The sequence below is a fragment of the Aquarana catesbeiana genome, linkage group LG02 (genome assembly GCF_042186555.1).
Source record: "Aquarana catesbeiana isolate 2022-GZ linkage group LG02, ASM4218655v1, whole genome shotgun sequence".
NCBI classification, from domain to species: domain Eukaryota; kingdom Metazoa; phylum Chordata; class Amphibia; order Anura; family Ranidae; genus Aquarana; species Aquarana catesbeiana.
Window position 1 is genome coordinate 363269312 of NC_133325.1, and position 26104 is coordinate 363295415.

The 26104-nt window shown below is 44.1% G+C and overlaps 6 non-coding genes across 6 annotated transcripts; all 6 read right to left on the bottom strand.

Annotated features, from left to right (window-relative positions):
• Window positions 1-17084: 17084 nt before the first annotated feature.
• On the bottom strand, window positions 17085-17223 carry LOC141130736 (small nucleolar RNA SNORA8). The gene has a single exon (XR_012242499.1). It is a non-coding gene; the product is annotated as a small nucleolar RNA SNORA8 (small nucleolar RNA).
• Window positions 17224-17890: 667 nt separating this feature from the next.
• Window positions 17891-18016, bottom strand: LOC141130744 (small nucleolar RNA SNORA18). Its single transcript, XR_012242506.1, has one exon. It is a non-coding gene; the product is annotated as a small nucleolar RNA SNORA18 (small nucleolar RNA).
• A 1694-nt stretch (window positions 18017-19710) lies between these two features.
• LOC141130755 (small nucleolar RNA SNORA40) lies at window positions 19711-19839 on the bottom strand. The gene has a single exon (XR_012242516.1). It is a non-coding gene; the product is annotated as a small nucleolar RNA SNORA40 (small nucleolar RNA).
• Window positions 19840-19985: 146 nt separating this feature from the next.
• LOC141130741 (small nucleolar RNA SNORA1) lies at window positions 19986-20118 on the bottom strand. The gene has a single exon (XR_012242503.1). It is a non-coding gene; the product is annotated as a small nucleolar RNA SNORA1 (small nucleolar RNA).
• A 4689-nt stretch (window positions 20119-24807) lies between these two features.
• On the bottom strand, window positions 24808-24946 carry LOC141130737 (small nucleolar RNA SNORA8). Its single transcript, XR_012242500.1, has one exon. It is a non-coding gene; the product is annotated as a small nucleolar RNA SNORA8 (small nucleolar RNA).
• Window positions 24947-25650: 704 nt separating this feature from the next.
• Window positions 25651-25777, bottom strand: LOC141130745 (small nucleolar RNA SNORA18). Its single transcript, XR_012242507.1, has one exon. It is a non-coding gene; the product is annotated as a small nucleolar RNA SNORA18 (small nucleolar RNA).
• Window positions 25778-26104: the final 327 nt, after the last annotated feature.

Consider the following 26104-nt stretch of genomic DNA (forward strand, 5'->3'; position numbering starts at 1 on the left):
GCAAGTAGCTCAGGCCTACCTTAGGGTGGGACAACCCTGCCAAAAACCAGATCTTGAGGAGACAGTAACTCCACCCTGTAATGCTTCAGGAAGGTGTTCTGGCTTGTCCAAGTAGCGGCTTTACATATCTGCTCCACCGAAGCTCCGGCCCTTTCCGCCCAAGAGGTTGCCAGAGATTGTGTGGAATGTGCCTTGAGGTTCCTAGGGGCTGCCTTACCGGAATGCTCATAGGCCAAAGAAATGGTGTGCCTAATCCATCTAGCTATGGATGCTTTACTTGCTTGTTGGCCCTTCTTTTGGCTGGAAAAGTTAACTAAAAGATGGCTGGACCTTCTAAACTCCTTAACTTTATCTAAGTAGGATAATAAACATCTGACGTCCAGACAGTGAAAAACTTCCCTTTCATTCTTGGGATTGTTGCAAAAGGAAGGCAGCACTACTTCCTGAGTTCTGTGCAACTTAGATGCTACCTTAGGGAGGTACAGGGGGTCCTGCCTAAGTATTACCCTGTCCTCTAATAAACGAAAAAATGGCTCCTTAATCGAGATGGCCTGAAGGCTATCGTGTTATCTCCTGGGGTGCATGTTTCATATAAAGTCCCACTTTTTTTTTTGTTCAAATTATCGGGGATGAAGGAGCTTGGCTCTACACACCTCGCACCTCATGCAAAGTCCCACCCTGCTGTTCTGTTTTTAAACTGTATTCAAGGCCTGAATCTCACCTACTCTCCTGGCAGATGTGATTGCTAGTAGAAAAGTCAACTTAAAGGTGAGGAACCTAAGGGGAATTTGGTCTATAGGTTCAAAGGGAGCCTTAGTTAGACTTTCCAACACCAAGGTAAGATCCCAAGGTGGAAAGCTAGACATCTTGACAGGGGACAACCTCTCTCTGACCAAAAGGAATCTCTTGATCAGGGGGTCCAATGCCAAGCGTCTTTCCAAAAAACAGGATGGGGCTTGGGCACCACAAAAATGTGGGAGTAAAACCCCCGACCCTGTTGGTCTACTGGGACTGGTACTATGACCTCCTGACTGGCCAGCTCTTCTATGTTCCGTAGGATGCCTCCTGCCTTGCAGGGATCCTTGGGAAGGTGGGTCAAAAGAAACTTCTGGGGAGGAGGGGAGAGAAATTCTAACTTGTAACCCTCTCTTACTATCTGGAGAATGTGAGGGCTCTGCGTGACTCTTTCCCACTGAGGGATAAAGTGGGAAAGCCTTCCCCCTACTGGCAAGTCATTTGGCGGACTTGTCACCCGCCTTCTGGCTGGAAAAGAGAATACCTGATTTCTGTTTGTCCTTTTCAGCTCCCCAACGCCTATTAGGGGAGACTTTTTTATCTGAGAAGCGGTTCTTTGCTTGGGGGCCACGAAAAAACCTCTTCCTGTCTCTTCTTGGTTTAACAGGGAACTTTTTCCCTTTTTTCTGTAGATCTAGCCAAAGCTTGATCTAACCCAGTACCAAAAAGGAGTGAACCCTCAAAGGGGAGGCCACAAAGCCGGGTCTTTGATGAACTATCCCCATCCCAGGTTTTAACCCAGAGGGCTAGCCTGCCTGAGTTCAATAAGGCACCAGATTTAGTGGTGGCACGCACTGTCTCAACCGCAGCATCCGCTAGGTATGCAACTGCACTACCTATGACTTCCCATGAATCTAAGACCTCCTTGGACTTCGTGGTTTGGGACACATGGTCCATGAGTTTACATACCCACATGTCCGCATTTCTTGCAATGCAAGCTGAGGCTAATGCGGGGCTCATAGCCGCAGCGTCAGCTTCCCAGGCCCTGCGTAAACTTGTTTCTGCCTTCCAATCCAACTGATCCCTTATGTTGCCCGTGTCCTCAAAGAGAGATCGGACTGTTTAGACACTTGAGCTAAGGAGGCGTCTAATCTAGGGGTCTTAAAAAAAACCTCTCCTCATTTTCTTCCAAAGGAGCCTCTTCTCTGGTTCCTTCCATTCCCTAAGATAACATCTTTGAGGGCTGAATGTACCGGAAGAACCCGAGCTTGTGGCTTAATTAAGCCTCTGTACATCCTGTCCTGGGCAGAGACCTGCTCAGTGGGCTCCTGAATCTCCTCGGAAGCATAAATGGCCCTCCATGTCGTCGGCTGAAAAAATATGCCTACTAGACCTGGAGTTCTCACCCTCCTCCTCCTCCTGGCTGTCTGCTACCCCCTCATCCGAAGATCTCTGCTCAAGAGATTCGGATTCTAGTTCCTCTTCCGAATCCTGGGAAAAGGAGTACTTTGGTATATCCCTGACACGTTTAGATCCTCTAGAGAAAGCGGAGCCCTCCTGGGAGGAGGCGTCCTTACTGGTATGGGCCTCTAACTCCCTCACCTTAAAGGAGGATTGAAACGTCTTTAGGGTGGAGAGCATCTCAGTTTGAACCGTGAGGAAATCCTTCATGATCTGGGATGTCTCCTTCCCTGTTAGCTTCTGTATACATTTAAAACAAAGGTTTAGGGTGACTTGGGGGTAACCTATTGTTACAATTCCCGCATCTTTTAGAATGGGTAGTCTTAATGGGACGGCTGGCAACCTCGCAGGTAATGGCATCGTCCCCTGAAACAAAATACACAGGCATAAATATAGCATTATAATACTCAGAGGAGAATTGGGGTACCTTACCCCATCTAAACCTCTGGTGGCAGGTCAGACTCACCCCCCTCGTGGTCTCCTCTATAGCCGTGGACCCTGTAGGTAGCTCCTCATGTTCCATGCTGCACAAATAGCCTGGTCTATAGAAGAAATGGGCGCCTGCTCCAGCTGGATTTATATCTCCTTGTTATGATGAGCAGCTGTGCCTTTTCCCCCTTTCACCATGCTGATGCCGCCGCCATCGTGCCGTAGACCGGAAGTGACACGGGCCACGCTGAGCTCACTTCCTGTGTAGTGGAGGAAGTGATGTAACACCACACCACTCCTCCCCTATCCTCAACAAAATGGCGCTGAGCGCCCACAGGACACTGAGAAGGGCAGGCACATTCCCCCTCTGCTGACACTCTGCACAGCTAGGGGGATGGGGGGGTGCCAGCGACGTGGAGCATGAAGCCAGCCACCTTCCTCATCCCCCTGCCGACCAAGGCAGCTGTCTTCCCACCCTGACCAGCACCTCTGCACTAGGGGAAAAGGTAAGACAAACTCACCGCCCAAGAAGGGAGGAGAACCAGGCTCCTTTTCAGCACGGCCACCGTGCAGGTAAGGAGAGGATGTAAGAAGACAGGCCCCTGAAGTTCTGGGTACACCACTGTACCCAGGGGCCTTCAGCTCTCATGGGGGGTTTCTTCAGCTTGCATTGCCCCCTGAGGAAAATATAGGGGAACCCCACCCGGCCGGACCCAGAGGCCACCCAGGCATTTGGTCCAGCTCCCAGGGAGGAGAACACCAGCCCCAGGCTCGGGTCTATAGATAAAATAACAAACGGTTTCGCTGTGGGGAAACATGATCAAAAAATGAGGAGCACGGGGAGAGGCGGGGGCTTTAACCTCTTTGATTGATAATGTTTCCTGTCAGGTGGACCAGTCATCTCTCAGGGTGCCGTCATGGAAGACGACTTGAGAATACATTTTATATATATATATATATATATATATATATATATATATACACTAATTTGTTCATCAGTTTAGGCAAATATGTATTCTTCTACATATTTTTAGTAAAAAAAAAAAAAAAAAAAAAATTCCCAATAAGAGTATATTGAATGGTTTGCACAAAAGTTATAGCGTCTACAAAATAGGGGATAGATTTATGGCATTTTAATTTTTTTTTACTTGTAATGGCAACAATAAGTGATTTTTTTTTTTTTTTTTTTTGCGGGATTGCGGCAGACACCTAACTGACATTTTTTTTTTTTTGGGAACCAGTGACATTATTACAGTGATCAGTGCTAAAAATATGCACCCTTATTGTACTAATGAAACTGGCAGGGAAGGGGTTAACATCAGGGGCAAAGGTGTTAAATGTGTTCCCTGTTTGTATTTTCTAACTGCATGGGGGACTATGTGACTGGGGAAACACACAGATCCGTCTTCCTTCTTAGGAAGAGAGATCTGTGTCATCCCGACAGAACAGAGATCTGTATTGTTTGCTTGCGCAGATCCCTGTTCTGTCTCTGCGGGGAACTATCGTGGGCGGCTGGCGGACATTGAGTCTGCCAGACCCGCTGGCCAGTCGGAGCGCGTGTGCCCACGAAAGCTAGTGCACGAATCGCCATACCGGTACGGGGATTTGCGCAGCCGAGCCACCTTTCCGCAGTACATCTGCAGCGGGTGGTTAAAGTGTTTGTTAACCAAAAAAAAAAATGTACAGATCCTGGTCCCTTAAAGCAGATTAAACAGCACCGTGCTTGTGCTGTGTAATCTACCCCTCTCTAAACTGTAAAAAACCTGGCTGATCCTGCCACTTCCTATATCCCCCATCTCTGCGCTGACCACAATAATCAGGGCTGCTGATCCCTGACCAACGTCGGCGTATGTCCCTCCGTCATCCGCAGCTCTTCTCTCTCCCCCTCCTTCCCTGCCAGTCAGCTCCGTATTCTGTGTCTCTGCCCCCCCCCCCCCCCCCACTATTATTATAATCAAAAACTTACATTGGTCATTGCCAGCCGCTCTATTATAGGCAGGCATACCACACTGTAAGTCTTTTATTAAAATGAGGATTGTAAATACATTTTTAGAGCTATCTTCAGACCAGTCATGTGAATCGTGGCTGCTTTACATCTGTGACAAGGCTTCTGCGGGAGGGGCTGAGCGGCCACATGACTTCCCCAGCTGACATCAGAGGGAGATCTTGGCCCCCTCCTGCAGAAGCCATGTATCAGAGCTAAGGGTGCAACGGATCGTCATCGATCCGTACGGATCAACCTCCGCGGATCGGGACACCCGCGATCCGCTCTCTGGCCTCGGCTATAGGAAAGGCCGCGGCTTCGGCCTAGCTCCGGAGCAGTGGCCATCTTGGTACACCCGGCGGCCATTTACCACGTGATCGCTCAGTCAAATGAAGGAGCAATCACTTGTAACAAACCGGCGTCATGTCATGGCACCGGTTCCTCTCTCCCCTCTGTGTAGTGATCTGTACAGTGGAGGGGAGAGTTTCGGATGGCAGCAGTGCCAATACTCTGCAATGCCCTGCCAATACTCTTCCATACCCTGCCAATACACCCGCCAATACCCTGCAATACTCTGCCATACCCTGCTAATATATTATTACAGTGGGGGAGATTGTGGATATTACAGTGGGGGAGATTTTTTTTCTGTTGATCTGAAAATGATCCGAACCGTTACTCCTCATCCGAGGAACGTTCCGAACGGTGAGTTTTTTTTGATCCGTTGCACCCCTAATCAGAGCTGTAGAGCAGCCGCGAGTCACGTGACCAGTCTGATGATCACCCTTAAAAGGTATTTAAACATGCCTCGTTTTCAGAAAAGCCATACCACAGTGTGATATGTCTGCCTATAATAGAGGTGCTGGCAGTGTTTTAATATTTTGCCTTAACAAACACTTTAGACTGCTGTTTATCCCGTTCACACCGGTGCGAATTGTCATGCGTTATGATTGCCGGCAATCGAACCGTTTATGTGGCAGTGATTATGGAAAAGGTTCCTGAACTACTTTTTACAGGATTTCATTGCAACTTACATAGATTTCTGTTAAATGCAAGCCACAATGAAATCGGCAGCACAAATCGTACTGATGTGCGGCTTTAAAAAGCTTGATTTCAAAGCTGCACCGGTGTGAACCAGGGCTTACAAGCAAAGAACAAAAAAAAATATCCTGTATAGAAGAAATTTACTAAATGTACTTTCACCTCTTTGTCTAGGTTACATACTGTACTTACGTCTGCAGTTCTATTTTCTTTTTTTCCTCCTTTCTTTAACCACTTTCATACCGGGGCCTATTCTGGCACTCCTCTCCTACATGTAAAAATCATAATTTTTTTGCTAGAAAATGATTCAATTTTATGATTTAAAAAATAACAAAACCAGTAAAGTTAGCCCAATTTTTTTATATAATGTGAAAGATGATGTTACCCAACATGTCATGCTTTAAAATTGGAATGACGCCAAACTTCAGTACTTTAAAATCACCATAGGCGACGCTTTACATATGTGAGCGGGACTAATGTCTGCGTTAGCTTCTGAGCACGAGCTACTGGGGACAGGGGTGTTTTTAAAATTTTTTTTTTTGTTTTTTTTAATCACTTTTATTGCTATTACAAGGAGTGTAAACATTCCTTGTAATAGAAATCATTCCTGACAGGTCCTCTTTATGGAGAGAATCAGGGTCAATAAGACCCCCGCATCTCTCCTCCAGGCTGGAAAGCATGAGATCGGAAAAAAAAAATCCACAATCTCATGCTTGCCAGCCATGATCGCGGCTTTGTTTACATCCGCGGCCTGGACATGACATCATAACGTCACGCCCGGGCCTCCGACGGTCAGAGATGGACATCTCTATGCTTGTCATCCGGCAGCGGATGATTCTTCGGGTCCCTGATGGCACGGGAGAGCCCGAAGAAGCACCGTATGGCGGCGGGAGGGGGTTGTCCCCTCCTGTCACCTGTAAGAATGATCAAGCAGCGGAACTGCTGCTATGATCGTTCTTATGGTGCACAGAATCGCCAGCGAAAAACAAGGATATCTGAATGATGCCTGTAGCTGCAGGCATCATTCAGATATTCCCACTAAAAGTCTAGGACGTCATATGAGCGGGAAGTGGTTAACTCTTAAGAGCATGTAAAATGTAAAAAATTAGGACAAGGGGGCTGATTTACGAACCCGTTTGATCGGGGGGGGGGGGGTGTGCGGGGGCAAGGCTCTCCATTCCCTACATTGCTTTTATTCTTCATGTGATCACATTTTTTTTAACTACTGTATATTGGTTGGTTCCAATAAATCTACCCTTTTTGATCTGCACCATTGGAGCATTCCATTTTTTCTTTCCCATATTTTTTGGATTGATGAGAGATTTGGATGTCCCCATTGGATGTGTCGTTTCCTCGGTTCGGTGGATACCATTACAGCCGTTCCAGCCAAGAGGAGATACCGTTGGAGATCCGGGGGCCCTACCACCACCTGGGAGAGCCATCCATCTGGATTTCAAAGCCTGTTTGATTCGGTGCCATTGGCATTTGAATGCATCTGTTCCGGTAAGAGTGTTTTACACCTCCTTCACTTCAAGATTTATTATTAGACTAATCACTTGTCGGAAGACCTTTCCACTTCCATTGGATTTGTCACTTATTTCACTGTTGGACTTTATTATATTTATATGCTTTCTCACATGTATACCGCACTGGGTTGACACCCATTTATCATTTAACTTTGTTGGTTTACACGTGTTTTTTTTATTTTACTTGGACATCTCTATGCTTGTCATCCGGCAGCGGATGATTCTTTCTCCGGGTCCCTGATGGCACGGGAGAGCCCAAAGAAGCACTGTATGGCGGCGGGAGGGGGGGTGTCCCCTCCCATCGCCTATAAGAATGATCAAGCAGCAGAACTGCTGCTATGATCGTTCTTATGGTGCACAGAATCACCGGCGGAAAACAAGGATATCTGAATGATGCCTGTAGCTGCAGGCATCATTCAGATATTCCCACTGAAAGTCCTTGGGCGGGAAGTGGTTAACTCTTAAGAGCATGTAAAAAATTAGGACAAGAGGGCTGATTTAAGAACCATTTGTGCCATGAGTTGAGGCACACGCCAAGGCACAACGTAAGTTTTGGTATTTACGAAACGTTTGCGCCGGTAACACAGCGCTATTCCCCATTTACTATAGTAATCTTGGCGCACAGGAGGAGGCGATCAGTGCGCCACTATGGACATGGCGTATGGCATCTACAACTCAAAATTAAAAAGCTGGAAGTGCCAATATTATGAGGGTGATGTGAGGAAGTATAGTAATAACTGCCCAAGTAACAAATATGCCCAAAATAGAATAAGAAAGTAACTTTTTCTGAACAAGCCTGCTGCGCTTGCAAGTATGTTTAGAACTGCATGAGGTCAATTTATGCACTGCGCAAGTGGCATTTGCGCACATTCAAATGCGTTGGTTCAGTATGCCGGCAAAATCTTAGTAAATGTCAAGCAACGTAAATGCATTTGCGTGGGTTGAACGGGCGCACCTCTAAACTTGTGCCGTTTTTTTTTTTTTTTTTTTTTACACTGGTTCACTTGTATGTGTTTTTTTTTTTTTTTTTGAGGATATTAGCACCCAGGTCATGTTAGCATGTTACGTTGTTAACATGTGACATGTACCTCAATAAAATTATGTAAAAAGACTCTCGCTACTCCTAAAAGGGCATTTAACCTTCCCCCTCTAATGCATATGATTTCTTTGGGCTAGCTTTTGCTTTTAAAGGGTAACTCCACACTCCAATGCTCTTGTCTCCCCTTCTAATGCATGTTTTATTTGGGCTAGTTTTTGTTTTTAAAGGGGAACTCTACACTCCACTCCATTCCCAAAAGGCTGTGAGCTGCCTGTACCAATCCAAACCACTTTCAGGGTGCTCGAGCCCCTCCTGCCCCCAAACATCCACCCCCTTTCATTCGCTCGCTTGCTGTGTTTGGCTAGGGGTTTGTTAGTGCGTGGGAGAGGGGGTGGTATTTTTCATGACAAGGTTCTCATTTTAAGCCTTTCCAGACGCAAAAGACCTTGTATGTATTGGGGGGGCAGGCTATTTTTTTTTTTTTATGTTGAAATATTGCAGCTGCAATGTCGAGTTGTAATTTGTAGTAAGTGCTCTAAAGCTGTATATCTTTGAAGCAGCATTTTGGATACATGCTACAAATGCACCACTTTACAGACAGAGTAACCCCCCCCCAAAGTTAATAGCTTTAGGGCAAGTTCACTCTATAGAAAAGCAGTCCAGATGCTTTTCTGCATGCGCATTTTTGATGCGTTCCTGATGCCTTTTTTGCGGTTTACAGCGTTCCAGTACAGTCCAGTGCAAGAAAAATGCAGCATGTTCTACTTTATTTTCTGGAACTGCAAGCAATGGTGTGAACTATGCCATTGAAAAACATTTAACCTACTTTCCATGCATTTTTGATGCATAAAAAATGCACTGGACTGCATGTGGTGTGAACTGGCCCTTAAGCAATTTTGCATATTTAAAGGCATTTCTCCTTGCTACGTTTTTGGGGGTTCTCCAAATTGTTGACAAGTGATATATGTCCCTCAGGGTGGGACCTGGACCCCCATACCCATTTTAAGGCCAAAAACTAGAACAGGGGTCATCAAACTATGGCCCTCCAGTTGTTCAGCAACTACAATTCCTATAATGCCTAGTCATGTCTGTGAATCTCAGAGTTTTACAATGCCTCATGGGATGTGTAGTTCTGCAACAGCTGGAGGGCTGTAGTTTGAGGATCCCTGAACTAGAAGATAAGCCAGCCAAGTAGGGACTCACAAAATTAACACGTCAGTTCCCATAGACTGCAATGGTTTTTATTGTATAATAGTGACCAAGAACCCGATGGTCACTCTGACAGAGCTCCAGCATCTCATTGTGGAGAGGAGAACCTTCCATAAGAACAACCATCTCTGCAGCACTCCACCAATCAAGCCTGTATGGTAAAGTGGCCAGACCGATGCCACTCCTCAGTAAAAAGGCACCTGAAGATCTCTCAGACCATGAGAAACAAAATTCTCTGGTCTGATTGAACACTTTGGCCTGAATGGCAAGCGTCATATCTGGCAGAAACCAGGCACCGCTCATCACCTGGCCTATACCATCCCTACAGTGAAGCATGGTGGCAGCATCATGCTGTGGGGATGTTTTTCTGCGTCAGGAACTGGGAGACTAGTCAGGATTGAGGGAAAGATGAATGCAGCAATGTACAGAGACATCCTTGATGAAAACCTGCTCCAGAGTCCTCTGGATCGCAGACTGGGGAGAATGTTCATCTTCCAACAAGACCCTAAGCACACAGACAAGATAACAAAGCGGTGGATACAGGACAACTCTGTGAGTGGGATTACGTCTTCAGAGGGCATCCCGAAACGCATCAGGGCGTGACCACACGACCTGCCAGCTAGAGACAAGCAGTGTCATCCCAGGACTCATCAAGGTGGGTGGGCATTCTCAGTTCCCACCAGCGGTGAGCTGATGCTGTATAAGTCTAAGCTGTCTTTTTACTTCTATTATGTAAGCGCAATTGCTTAAGGGGGGCATCTCTGTGGGTTTGTTATAAATAAACTGTTTTACGCTATGGAGAGCCTCCCCTTCTATTTTTTTTTTCTACATGTTAATACATGATCTTGACTGAGGGAATCTGGAGGTGGAGGAGCCGATCCTTGAGACAAAGGAGCTGACAGGCTTGTCTTTGTCTTACCTCTGGTAAGCTCACATCCATAAGGGTTTTTCACGCGGTGATAGTCTAGTTGCTGCACTCCAGAAGAAACATATTCTCTAATTATGATCACTGTCCTCTTCATGCAATGAACTATTCATGTTACCTTTGAGTCTATGCAGCTGACATAATCAGTGTGTTTTACACTGCTCTGTGTTTTTTATGAACTATCTATGTGGGACTGTGGGTTCTCATACATAGCATTGGACTCTTTTGAAAAGATTTCAAACTTCTTTCATGTTGTCATTATGGGGTACTGTTTGTAGAAGAGTTTGAGAAAAATAATGAATTTAATCCAAGGAAGAAGAGTAAAGTATATATCGACGTATAATGCCATGTACACACAAGCGGATGTTTTGACAGCAAAGGTCAGACGGAACGAATTCGCCGGACAATTCGATCATGTGTGGGCTTCATCGGACCTTTGCTGTCGAAAAATCAGACGGACTTTAGAAAGAACATGTTTCAAATCTTTCCCAGGGACTCGAGTCCGGTCAAAAAAATCCATTTGTCTGTATGCTAGTCCGACGGACAAAAAGGACGCAAGGGCAGCTATTGGCTATGTATGAACTTCCTCATTCTAGTCCGGTCGTACGTCATCACGTTTGAATCCGTCAGACTTTGGTGTGATTGCGTAAGCAAGTCCATTGCGTCGAAAGTCCATCAAAAAGTACTTTTTTGGAGTTCAGTCCGTCGAAAGTCCGCTCGTGTGTACAAGGCGTAACACGCACCTTCCTTTTAAGAGGGAGGTTTCAGGGGAAAAAAAACAAAACAAAACAAAAACTTACTTTGAATCAAAATAAGGGTCACAGTCCATCAATAGAGCCTGATCAGTGCCAATCAATGCAGCCTGCACAGTGCCATCAGCAGCCTCACCATTGCAAATTAATCGCTTGCCACCCGCCGTCATATGAGGGCCAGACAGCGCAGCTCTTGTTTTGGGCAGGCATCATATGACATCCGTCCATTCATACAAGGCGTGCGATCGTGTAGGCGTAGCCCTGTACTGTCGGCAGCATGTCACGGAGACCCCGCTCGCCACCGAAGGGGGTGAACAGCCATCGAGCTCGGCTGTTTACCATGTAATCGGCCGTGATGAAGTCACGGCCGGTCACAGATGGTACCTCCCCACTTTGCACAGAGCATGCACATCAGTGGCAGCGTGTTCCCAAGAACACTGCTCATCACCAATGCTGGTAAACAGCCATGGGCGGGTGGCCATTTACATGATCCTTTCACAGCCAATCACTAAATGTAAACACAGCGGTAACGAAATGTTACCGTCTCTTCCCTCCTCACACACCGATCGTGTGTGAGGAGATTGCGGTAACATCTCGTCACCACTTACAGTGTACACCAAATCACACTGATTCTCTCCCCCCCCCCCCCAATAAAGAGGACCTGTCACCACTTCAGAGTACCAGAATACCTATCTGTAGCCCATCAGAGTAACCGAGTACCTGTCACCAGCCCATCAGAGTACCTATCTGCAGCCCGTGCCTCATAGAATATACATTGGGTGGTTTGCTTTCCAAAATAGGGTCATTTTGTGGGTAATTCCACTGTCCTGGTGCTCAAGGACCTTCAAAAGTGTGATAGGTAGGAATTAAATGTGTAATTTACGCTCCTAGAACACCTGAATGTACTACTTCAATGTTGGGCCTCTGTATATGGCCAGGCTGTGTAAAAGTCTCACACATGTGGTATCGTCTTACTCAGGTGTAGCAGAATGTATTTTGGGGTGTAATGTTTGCTATATACATGGTACGTGTTGGAAATCTCTTATGAATTGACAATTGTGTGTGTGGGGGGGGGGGCAGCTCCCCCCCACATTCACAAAAACTTCTGGGGGGGGGGGGGGGATTTAACCTTTCAAAAGTCTTATTATGCCTCCATAGATTATACGTTGGGGTGTTTGCTTTCCAAAATTAGGTCATTTTCATTGTCCTGGTGCTCCAGGGCCATTAAAAGTGTAATAGGTGGTTGAGCAATGAGATGTGTCATTTATACTCTGTAAAATGCCTGAAGGTGCTACTTCAATGTTGGACCTTTTGTATGGGGCCAGGCTTTGTAAAAGTCTCACACTTATGGTATCGTCAGACTCGAGAAGAGTATCAGAATGTATTTTGGGGTGTAATGTGTTATATGCTGTGTGTGAGAAATAACCTAATATGACAATTTTGTAGTAAAAAAAAAAAAAAAAAACAATCTTCCTTTTGCAAAGAATTGTGGGAAAAAAAATACAACTTTAAAAAAAAAACTCACCACGCTACTTACGTAACCACTTAATGACCAGCCTCATTTTCAGATTTTGGCATTTAAAACAGTTTTTTTTTTTTTTTTTTTTTTTTGCTAGAAAATTACTTAGAACCCCCCCCCAACATTATATATTATTTTTTTTCTTACACCCTAGAGAATAAAATGGCAGTCATTGCAATACTCTTTTTCCACAGCGTATTTACTCAGCAGACTTACAAGCGCACTTTTTTTGGAAGAAAATAGTTCTCTGTACAGAGCCCTATGTTGATTGGTCACGGCCGATCAGCAGGTCCCACCCATGAATCATTGGCTGGGCTCCACTGACAATCACAGCAGGGATCATGCACATGTGTGCTCCCTAAACCCAGAAGTGACTTACCAGCACAGGCCACCCATCTGCTGTATATGGCAGGAAGTTCACAAGTTGTGAATAGCGCTCACTGTTGTCACGGCATGCAGGACAAGTACCCACATGCTTTCCAGAGGCAATTGCTGGCTGCCAAAAATAAATTAACTTAGGCCTTTGTCTTATATAGTGTTAAGATAGTTGCAGAGCAGTATCATCTATTTACCAATGCTGTGAAATATCACCTCAAGGCCTCCCCCACTTTTTTTTTTATTATTGCTTAGCTCACCCAGAAGTGGTGAGGCGAGACACATGAGCAAGACCTTTTTACATTGCATGGTAATTCTTTATGCTATAGAAAGCGTCAACGAAATTGCGATCAGCCCCATCCCCTGAATCATTACACGGTGACTAAAGTGCAGCATGACAACAGTTTGCTCTCTGTATAGTCTCAGACTTGTCTACTGACTGACACCCACTGAGGATGGGAGGTGGCCTAAAGTAGTATTACTACAGCAAACAGGACCACTCGAATTTTGCCTGAGCAAGTGGCAGTGGGAATGTTTTTGCCGGTGCAGTATGAACACTTGCTATAGCCAAGATTGATAGCTCATTCTATACTAGTCAGTTAGAGATGTTTGTGAAGGACCATTTCCTTTCTTCACAAATTCAGCAGTACATGTGGCCATGGCACTTCACATTAAGACCACAACACACACCTACAATATGCTAGAGCTTAGTACTCATACATACTACTGTAAATAAAGACATGGCCACACACCAGAACCTGGACTTCTGTTTACAGCAGGAAGGAGCCCCAATTATGGTATATTTCTGTCCATATTACTAATCGCAACAGATGCTATATACCTGTAAACAGTACTCACAATTGCACATCTTCCATAACACCCCTCTTGTGCTCAAAAAAAAAAAAAATAGATCCATGCATGTCAAGGATGAGATTTACAGGTACAAAACATTTTGTAATATGGGTAGAAATGGGGCAGCCAGGCACTGTCAATGCATTTACAGGAGCTCTTGTTTGTCAGTGGCTTTAAGCCTGTAGCAGCAACTTTTTTAGAAGATGCTCTGAAATTTGCATCTTCTCTGTATATGCTGCACATTTCTCTTCCATTGAACATTTAAACAAAAACAATACAAGCTATTGTAATTGTAGACCAACCAATGCAGAAGTAGAAAGGCATAGATTATGAAAGCTTATTTAATAAAAGAAAAAAAAAAAAAAAACCAAACACCATATTAGAGCTAAAAACTTGTTTAAAATGTTTATTTTATCTTGACACTTCAGATGAACCAGTTTCAACCTAAGAAAAAGAAAAAAAGAACTCAGTTATAATGGTATTTCCTAGAGATGTGGTGTAAAGCTGGTCATACACAGAAAGAAAGAAAAAAAAACCCTCAAACCAAGTTGGCTTTCTGCATCGAAGTCAATGATTTTCAAAAACTAGTAGAATCAATCAAAAACAGCTCAAACAAATCTACAGAACATGCTAAAATGTAACCCCAGAGCATAGGATTAAGCAATGAAAAAAAAAAGTTTATCCTGTTAAGAATTAGGTGTCATCTCTTGCTACAATGATAGCATAAGATGTATGGGTTATACATTTTTTTTTTTCCCCCCTGACTATTTTCTAACCATGTATGGCCAGCATCAGTGATACTCTACACTAGGCATCAACATTAGTTATCTAGGAAGGCAAATGTAAACCTGAGCATAGAGACACAGCTGCTGACTTAAAGTGGAACTTCAGTTATTTTTTTTTTATATATTAAATTTCCAGCCCTTGTTTTAACTTTGGATAGTAAAACTTTTCTGCCAAAGACCTTATACAACCCACATCCTGTTTCTTGGCTAGAAAAAAAAAAAAAAAACGCATAGGCTTACGACATGCACAGCTCTCGTGAGAGTTTGCCAGGAAGGGAGGGAGAAAAGCGTCATAAGAGGGCCAATGAGGGCTGCAGAGGTGTGTCTGCAAATCCGGGAAGTGAACAGGCAGCAACTGTAGCTGCTCACAGTTAAAATGTTTTTAGCTAGACTCAGGGGTGGGAGATTTCTGCAGCATATTTGGCAAGTACAGAATCACAGTATATATAAAGAACAGTACAAGTGGTTAGAGGAAAGTTTCAGAATGGCAAAGTTTTTTTTGTATTAAAGTGAGCCAACTGCTGTTCCTCTTTAAGCAAACCTAAAAACGCTAGTGTCCCATCATACCTGTCCAGCGTATACAGTACCTCTCAAGTCACTGACTGAACATTTATTTGTAAGCAGCATTTTGTTCAACCTGCCACATATGCTTGTTCTGGGTCAGTGTCTTAAAGTACTAAAGCCATAGACAGCCAGACAAAAATGTCATTTTCAGCAGCAGGTCAAAAGGCAAGCTCTGTATTTCTTGGTACAAGTTATCCCCTCTGCAATAGACCACAGTACACACAGTGTGCCCATAGTATCCTGTAGAGGATTTCACTTTTGGTCACAGCGTAAGAACAGATGGTTTGAAGCCAAAAAAGCTCTCTTTGAAGTGACCGTAATACCATATGAACTCAGCTTAATAAATGCATACCTTTTTGAAATGTCCATTCATTCTAGAAGGGAGGAAAAAAAAAAAAAAAAGTTACAATAAACTAACAAGAAAAAAAACAAAAAAACACAGCTTTATAGTATTTGTCCTGCAGAAGGTCTGATGCTGTCTATACACACACACCACATCCATGAAGACCTTCTGAAGTTTTACTCTTTGGTCATGTCCACAGCGAACTAGAAACAGAAGTGCTAGCAGCCTTGGTAATGACCATGTTCATAACAAAGCCAAAAAAAAAAAAAAAAAAAGCCAGTTCATCTGAGTGTTATAAATTTATTATAAGTGGTTAAAATAGTTCAAGTCTCCATTTCACACTTGTATGACTCCAAATTTGCGCTGACTGGATGGGTGCAACATTCATGCAACTGAGGGTTAACCTTGAAGTCTAAAGCCCTCAAGTCACATAAAAATCAGACCAAAGTAGTGCATGGACTAATTTGAAGTTGCTGCAACTTTAAGTTGCACATATATAAATGGTTATCATTGGAAAATATGGGGAATGGCTTTTCATGCAACTTTGATGTCCAAAAGTTGCATGACAAGTCACACAAGTGTGAATTGAGCCTAAAGCTGAACTCCGGAGATGTTAAACACACATGAAAACTGTTTAGCAACCAAAAAGATCTGTAGTAGTGCTCGGTCTTGTGGTCAAGGCACAACTGCCAGAGAGCACAGAGAGGCTGGTGATTGCACTTGTGTACTGCAATGCAATTCGGTCACCAACCTGATTGGAAAGAACTCCCAACACTGAAGTTAGTCATTTTACTATCCCAAATAGACCTACTTAACAGGGTTTTTACCTATTGCAATAAGGGGGCTTTGTACAGAAAGACAATAGCACATGTGTTAGGGCAAGGTAAATGAATTTTTTTTTTTTTTTTAATTATCTTTATATCTGCCAGGAGTTCTGTTTTGAAGCAAATTAAAAATATAGCCTATAATTGGGTAGAACAAAAACCCACCCTTAATCTCACATCTACTGGGCAAGACTGGGCCAGTGACTGCCACCTTATATCGGTTTTTCAGTGAGTGATGGTGGGGAGTGGCTTACAACCCTTGTCATGTGTCCTATTGTGGAGGTTTCTCTTCTCTCTGTCACCAGAACTGGTGTTGCCACTCCTCCATTGTGTTGAGAACACAAAATATTTTTTTACATTCAATTAGAACGGCAGAGAGGTGACAAATGGGGAGGGTGAATCCCCCTAATGGGAGCACAAAAAAAAAAAAAAGTTGTTATACTTTAAGACCACAGGGAGTAAAGTGGGGGTGTCCAACCCCCTTTCTTGCCAGAGAGGTAAAACAGTCTTCATTTAGATAGACTGGATGCACACACTGACCAAAACTGGTCTACGGGCCACCTCATTTAACATGTGGTTGTTACCTGATAAAGAACTTGAAGCGTTTACCTGTAAGAGAAAAGACAGCATAAGCCCTCTAAAAAAAAACAAAAAGGTCACTGTAACGTTACATCAAGAAGTTTTTCTAGCACAGCTACACATTCTTTATGTGTGGGTGGACACCACTTGTATCAGCATAAAAACCAGGTCTTCAAACACATAAGGCTTGAAAACCAACGATGCCACTTACTGATTTGTTATTGCACTGGTTATTGAACACCACAATAGGAAACAGCTATTGTGTGCAGATACCATACAGTGCGCTAGCAATCACATTCGCCACGTACCTCTTAGAAGACGAAGACTAATCCCGATTTAAAGAAATCTAAGACAAAGATCAAAAGTCAGTCAAGACAAAATCATATTGCCAGGAAATTACCTTTTTCAATCTTTATGCAAATTGGTTATCAATTTCCACCCCCAAGTATCAGGTGAATGCCAAAATGGCTTTTCGAAGATGCTTTTATCACCATTAGGCCAACTGACCACAACAGTCGGTGCAGAGATTTAGTATTTTCAGTTCTAGTCAGATATACACAAGTTAAGTTCACTCCTCAGGTCACACAGCAGTTGAACAAAGAAAAATCATCATTTGAACTGAAATGCAGGTGATCGACCACCAAGCTAAAAAATTATATATATATATATATATATATATATATATATATATATATATATAAAATAAAACCCCACACAAGGCTATAAAGGCAATATTTCAATGGCTTTGAACACGCTTGAACAGGCGTGTCCAGAAACACCAGACAGTTGCTCATTTTAGCAGTGAGAACCAAACTTCTAATTTACCTGCTGTTTAGTGTTGCAAGAAGATGCCAGTTCCAAGACATGTTTGGACCAACTTCTGCCTAAAAATAAAATATATCTGTTAAGTTACAGGCAGCACAAGCACACAAATTCCAGCATTTCATTGTCCTTTGTTATGTAGTTCTAACCCACTAAAAACAAGGTTTTAGGAGGCAAAGCAACTACAAATTTAATCTATGAGGCGTTTCCAACGATATGAACTTACATCAAAGTACCATCGGGATAGACCTCAAAAAGAACGTATAACAAGAGACTGTTTGGGGGCTCCCCACAAATTGTGGCAAGCTCAGGATCTAGTTTCAATGATACCTGCAATTTAATCAAACAAATATAAGTCAGTCTGTTGAGACTCATTGTGTAATAGGACAATTTATAAAATTATAGCCAAAAAGTAAAAGGTTTGGTTTAGATTGGGTCACAAGGGGTTAGAACCACTGTCATGTTTTAATTGCCATCCATGTCCAAACCTCCTAACCAATGACCAATTTCACTGGGAATGAAAGCGAGGGTAAATTGAGCATTTTGTGTTGTCAACAGAACAGGAAGAGGTGAAATCCTCCAACAAGGACACTTGTTTTAATGACAACCCAAGAGGAATCTCCTCACATTGGGAAGATAACACTGTCTACGGGACAGGAAGTGGAATGATCTAATGAGACCTTAGTCAGTTTACACCACCCCCTCCACCATCTCCAAAGAAAGGCTTTTAATCTCTGAATATATAATAAAAAAAACTACCTGCATCTCTTTCATAAATGGATAAGTGCAAGTATCCCACTAAAGGAGTACTACAAGTGATCCTTAACATCTGAGGTCAGTCCTTATACATTTTGAGAAAAAGGTCAGAGCTTAAGGTAGAGAGATCTGAATGCACTTAAAGGGGTTGTTAGTCCGTTTTTTTTTTTTTATCTTCATGCATGAAGATAAAAAAAAAACCTGTGTGCAGCAGCTGCCCACCTCTCCAGCGATGTCCATGAGTGCCTTAGCCATCCGGGACTCTGGATTAGCTGAGACAGCAGTGGAACCATTGGCTAACTGACTTTGACAGCAGCGGGAGCCAATCAGAAGAGGGGGCAGGACCAAACAGGGGCTCAGTGTCTGAATCGACATAGGTGCCCCATAGCAAGCCGCTTGCTGTGGATGCACTCAACAGGAGGGATTGGGCAGGAGAGCCAAAGAGCGACCCGGGCTTCCCTGTAGAGCAGGTAAGTATAAATAGTTTTTTTTTTTTCTTCCTCTAAAAACACAAGACTTTACAATCACTTTAATGGTATGCCTTAATAGAACACATTAGGGTATTTGCATTTTTGCCAGTTTAGGACAGCTAGAGTGGTTGTAGATGAAAGCAGAACCAATTAAAAACCATCCCTTTAAAAAAATGTAACGACTGCCATAACAAGCCAATTTTATCAGGAAAAGTTACATTAAAGGAAAAACACCCACTTGCAGTAGGTGTTGAATCCAATAAGGCACGAGGACAATCTTACACCCAAACAGGTCATGAAAATGGCCAGTATAACACCAGAAATGATTTGTTAGTTTAAGCAAAAAAAAAAAAAAAAACCATATAACAAAAGAACCACACCCACTCTAACTCTAAAACATAAAACCCATTACCTTTGCAGTGATCTGTTTAGTACTTTGGATACTTTCCTGGAAGCAAATAAAGTAGAGTTAAACTTACGTTTATATTGAGATATAAGTTTACCACCATGTAAGCTGTTCAGAAAAGCTATGGTCTCTCACATATATTCAGAGCAGTTGAACATTGGAAATCATCAGGACAGCCATATGATCAGTGTGCTAATCTTATAAAAAATAGTTTCAGAAAATTGCACTCACCCCACGTCACAAGAAGTTACAAATCCTGATCCTGCAAGAAACAAGAGCAATCAGTAATCCACCAAGTACTGCACTGCCAACATGCAGATGTCCCTTCCTGTAAGTAACACAACTCATACAAATCAACCAAGTTGTGGGTTGCAAAAGAAGGTTTCATTTTAAGCACTTGCATCAGTCTGTATCTATAGATAGGACAGACACGCATAGCAAGTGCTAAAGTGTCCTAAACAGGGTTACTAACCTGCACCAAGGTCAAGGATCCATATGGATGAGATTGACCTAAAAGGGCACACCTGGAGAGAGAACAAACACATATTTGACAACATTCTGGAACAGCAAAATTATCTTATAAAAGCATTAGGAATATAGCAGGTCTCATTGTCACCAATGCAATATGTTCTACATGATGGAAGCAAAACCTGTGCATTGATGTGGCCTTGTTGTATGGAAGAGACACATAACGGAGCACTGTGCTCTATACAGTTAACAAGGCAAAATTACTCTAGAAAAGTACAATATTGAATGATCGATCAAATTCAGACTAAGGGGAGAAGCAGATTTCAGTTGTTCACAATTCACATATTGAAGGCACAGCCATGTAAGCATATATACACACAGATACAAACCCAATACACATGTTACCCCAACATTTCATATTCCTGATGTGTCTGCTGTGCTGTTGTGTTAACAGTATCCTGTTTTGTGTTGCTTCCATGGTGTGAAATACTTAGGCTCGATTCACACAGGGGCAACACGACTTCAACGCGACTTTGCAACGCGACTTCAACCCGACTTGTGGATCCGACTTTCAATGAACGGGGATCCGACTTGGATCCCCGCCACTGTGTTTGGTATGAATCTTTAGGGGGAACTCCGCGCCAAATTTTAAATAAAAATCCGGCATGGGTTCCCCCCCCAGGGGCATACCAGGCCCTTGGGTCCGGTATGGATCTTGAGGGGAACCCCCCTACGCCGAAAGGACGGCGTGGGGGGTCCCTCCCAATCCATACCAGACCCTTATCCGAGCACGCAGCCCGGCCGGACAGGAATGGGGGTGGGGACGAGCGAGCGCCCCCCCCCCTCCTGAGCCGTACCAGGCCGCATGCCCTCAACATGGGGGGGTTGGTGCCTTGGGGGAGGGGGGCGCGCTGCGGCCCCCCCACCCCAAAGCACCTTGTCCCCATGTTGATGAGGACAAGGGCCTCTTCCCGACAACCCTGGCCGTTGGTTGTCGGGGTCTGCGGGTGGGGGCTTATCAGAATCCGGGAGCCCCCTTTAATAAGGGGGCCCCCAGATCCCGGCCCCCCACCCTATGAGAATGAGTATGGGGTACATCGTACCCCTACCCATTCACCTAGGGAAAAGTGTCGATTTAAAAAAAACACTACATAGATTTTTAAAGTATTTTATTAGACAGCTCCGGGGTCTTCTTCCGACTTCGGGGGTCTCTCCGGTTCTTCTGCCGGGCTCCTCCGCTCTCTTCTGCCGCTCTTTTGCTAAAGCGGAGGAGCCCGGTCTTCCGTCTTCTGCCCTCTTTTCTTCTGATGTTGACACGACGCTCTCTCCGGCTAGAATGCTCTGTGCGCTCTGCTCTGACTTATATAGGCGGTGACCCCGCCCCCTTATGCCGTCACAGTCCCTGGGCATGCTGGGACTATGACTGCATAAGGAGGCGTGGTCATTGGGCGATGACCATGCCCCTAAAACGTCACAGTCCCAGCATGCCCAGGGACTGTGACGGCATAAGGGGGCGTGGTCACCACCTATATAAGTCAGAGCGGAGCGCTCAGAGTGCATTCCAGCCCCAGAGAGCGTCGTGTCAACATCAGGAGAAAAGAGGGCAGAAGACGGAAGACCGGGCTCCTCCGCTTTAGCAAAAGAGCGGCAGAAGAGAGCGGAGGAGCCCGGCAGAAGACCCGGAGAGCGCGGAGAAGACCCCCGAAGACGGAAGAAGACCCCCGGAGCTGTCTAATAAAATACTTTAAAAATCTATGTAGTGTTTTGACACTTTTTCCCCTAGGTGAATGGGTAGGGGTACGATGTACCCCATACTCATTCACATAGGGTGGGGGGCCGGGATCTGGGGGCCCCCTTATTAAAGGGGGCTCCCGGATTCCGATAAGCCCTCCGCCCGCAGACCCCGACAACCAACGGCCAGGGTTGTCGGGAAGAGGCCCTTGTCCTCATCAACATGGGGACAAGGTGCTTTGGGGTGGGGGGGGGCCGCAGCGTGCCCCCCAAGGCACCAACCCCCCCATGTTGAGGGCATGCGGCCTGGTACGGTTCAGGAGGGGGGGGGGCGCTCGCTCGTCCCCACCCCCATTCCTGTCCAGCCTGCGTGCTCGGGTAAGGGTCTGGTATGGATTGGGGGGGACCCCCCACGCAGTTTTTTCGGCGTAGGGGGTTTCCCTCAAGGTCCATACCAGACCCAAGGGCCTGGTATGCCCCTGGAGGGGGAACCCATGCGGGATTTTTATTTAAAATTTGGCGCGGAGTTCCCCCTCAAGATCATCTGAGCACAAGTCGCATGCCGAAGTCGGATCATGCGAGACGGCGATCCGACTTCAATGATAGTCAATAGGCTGAAGTCGGATCAAAGTCGGATCAAAGTAGTACAGGGAGTACGCTCTGAAGTCGGAGCGACCTCAGTAGTGTCTATTAAGACGCTCCCATTCACTTAAATGTGAATCTCTTTCTGGGGCAACTTGAGGGCGTACAAGTCGGATCCCAAGTCGCCCCAGTGTGAACCGAGCCTTAGGAAAGCAGGAGGACTGGCTGGATCAACATTTCAAACTGATCACACTAGGCTTAGAAGCACATCATCCATCCCAGTGTGGTCAGCGTTGCAAGCACAGTCTGCCTGTCCAATGGCAAAGACATGTGCTTACACATTAGTCTGGTCGTACAATAAATGTATGCAATACGATGACCTGCCTAATCTAGCAAATCAATGTGTATCCAAATCAGACAGGCCCTTGCACTACCTTGTTGGTAGTGGAGAAAAACCAAATGAAAAACAAAAACAGAAAATAGTTGCCATCCAGGCATTAATCATTGCAGGTTCCTAACTCAGAGGAACAAACTAGATTTTTAAGTGTAGGTCTGAATTTGTTTTCTGGAAATTGTTACACAGCATACATTTAACCCACCAAAAGAACACTTTCTCCAACTTTGTGTTACAGCATATTTGATCAAATGTATTAGAGCTCTTCCCATTTTAAAACAAATCTTAAACAAAATACACTTAAAAATGTAATAGTACCGTGACATGGAGGATACTTTTAAAATCGACTAGCTGCTGACAATTGGGTCATCTAGATAAAAAGGCCACATTAACATTCTGATCTTTAAAAATGATTATATAAAGTCCTGTCACCTACACCCTTTTTGAACAAATGGCAGCATTAAACTCAACTAGGGCTGTGAAGTGCCATGCTGTACATGGCTTTGTTTCTACAGCAACAGTGGCTTAGTCACCACCTTCTGTGACGCAGATGACCTGTGGATTAAATGAGTTCTGACTAGACAATTTCATCGAGATATAGACTGCCAACTAAGCAGGAGCTTTACCAAGACCCCTTTCACACCAAGGCGCTTCAAAAACGCCCTAAAACACCTTACCGTTATTACTGCGTTTTAGGGGCGCTAGCAGTAAAATTAACGCAACGCTGCAGGCATTTTAAAAGCATTATTGAAGCCATCTTTCTGCTTGCATGTTTATCCTTTGTGAGATCATGTAAAACAAGCAGCATCTTGTAAAGTAACAAGCAGTATCTTGTTTTACTTCAAAATCTTAATTTTTCTGGGATTAATTTTTTTGGCACTTTGATGGTCTGTTTAATCATTCTGACCTTCCCACAAGTTCAGTCCTGTTGTAGATGCTTTCTTTTCTGCTTGCATGTTTACTTATTTGTGGGATCATGTGACTTTTCTACAGCTCAGGACGGATTATAGGCGCCATTCAGGCATTTTTACAGCGTTTTGAATTCATTTCAATGGAGAGGGGCGCTTTTTTCAACGCCCAAAAGCTGCTGCTTGCAGGACTTTCAATGCCCCGCCAGCGCAACGCCTCAGTGTGAAAGGGTCCATTGAGATGCATAGGGAGCATTTTAATAGCATTATTTTTAGCGCTAAAATGCTTTGGTGTGAAAGGGGTCTATAAAGATTGTTTTTCCTTTAATGATGAGCAGCCAGATCTTTCTATCTTAATATTCTTCTATACTATAAAGAAAATATTGCAATTATGCATTGTCAAAAATGTGATCAGTTTACCTTTAACTTAGCAGTTAAAATGATCCAAAGCAATAATTAATCTAAAAGGACTAGGAGGCAAGAACTTTGAGCCACATGGTGCTGTGTGATGCAATTTCCCACCCGGCATCAAGCTTGGTACACAATTATTTGTTCAACCCAGGAGAGAGAAAAAAAAAAAAACCCTCAGGAGCCGCCACTGTACTAATCATACAATGTTAGTACAGCGATCTCCCCTGGTGTGTCACTGCGCTCAGACAGGTGGACCCCCCCCCCCCCCCCTCTGTGTGACACCAACTTTGCGACGCCACACCGATTTCCAGAAGTAGTACCTGCATTACTTGGCGACTTCGGGTCGATTTCAATAGACATCTGCATGAACCAACACAGATGTCTTTCACATTGCCCCCAAACTCGCAATGAAATCGTGCGAGTTCAGTTGAACCCGCACAATTTCAAACCCACCTCCAATGTGAACGTACCCCAATCAAAAAATCCTTCAATGCTTAGGGGCCAAGATAATCAAAATGTATGCACATTAACCATCAAGATACAGAAATCCACTTTCTCACAATGCAGTTGTATCCTGATCAATGTCAGAGTGCATTTAAATTAAGTTTTACTCCATTTGTATTCCAATGGGTTTCAATGTAGTGTGCTGGAACCTGGCATTCGGTAGAATCTAGTTCAAAAAGTTCCTCGCCCTAACTGAAATGCATACTGTGACTTGTGGTTCCCCTACCAGATGAGAGCTTTTTTGCAGCCAATTTACAAAGGACCAACAGACAGAAGCCAAGGGCTGCACTCAATTTGTACTTACAAACATTTTGTCTCACGGGGTAGCGGCAGATTATCCAATAGCTCGACAGTGTTCCATCTGTAAGGTGAGACACTACATTAGCTCTGTAAAAAAATGCAACTAGATATACAAACTTTGTATCAGCATAAAACCAGGTCTTCAAAACACAAAAAGGCTTGAAACCAACGATGCCACTTACTGATTTAATCTTGCACTGATTATTGAACACCACAATAGGATAAAGCCATTGAGTGCAGATACCATTCAGTGCGGGCTATATTAGTCACTCAAAGGCAAGGCAAGTTTTTAATCTGCTGTCATCTGCTTGGCAGCAAACAGTTTATGTTCGAATAAGCTGTATTAGTGCAAAAACAAAAAAAAAAAAAAAAAAAAAACCACCCAGATAAAGTGAAAACAAATCATGCATTTCCAAGCTCTAATCAGGTGTAAGTTTAGTCAATTCTGCAGTCAAGCAAGTTGACCATAGAAATATTTGTGATATTTTACAAGGCTCATATTGGAAATCACTTGCCATCTAAAGGCTTAAAGTGTAACCTCCTATCTGCTTCCTAGAATTTGCACTCTCCAGGTTTTAGTGATCCCATAGTACAGGGATCTTCAAACTACAGCACTCCAGCAGTTGTGGAACTACACGTCCCAGGGAGGGCCATAGTTTAGAGACCCCTGCCACAGTGTCTACATATCAGTCACCCATTTAAAAAACCATCAAAAGATACTATTCTTGAAGCAGTAGGACTACTACTTCCAAGAACACTGCATGTGCCAAGTACTGTGACTGCAACCAAAAATGGCATAACTATAGAGAATGAATGTTTTAAGTTACCCGGATAGATTTTCCTGCTGTAAGCAGATGCCGACTCCAATGCATGTTAGGGTCAACTTCGGTCTGGAGGAATAAAATCTGATCAGGACAGGTGTGACAGGAGGCACAAGAGCACCAAACAGAATTTGATAAAATTGTCATGCAGTCATATCCTACTAAACATAAGGTTTCAGCAAGCAAAGCTAACTGCAAGTTTAATCTATGAGGCGTTTCCAACGATATGAACTTACAGCAAAGTGCCATCGGGATAGACCTCAAACAAGTCTAAAAGGCTTTTAGGACACTGGAATACAATACACAACTCTACATATACCAAAACTGCATAAAAAACAAACAAAAAAAACCCCACACTACAAGGCGTTAGGAGAGTGATGGCATCCCAGTCTACACAGGTATACAATCTACTGAAGTTTATGGACTACAACCACTATCAGAGCCAGGGGAAACAAACATGACAAATTGTTCTCCTGGATGGTCAGAAATACAAAATAACTGAGGATTGGGGGGGGCTTTTTAATCTGTCTGGTTTGTGTTTCCGGTTGAAAGCAGAACCAATCATCTCTCGTAGTTTGATGACGATTTGGGA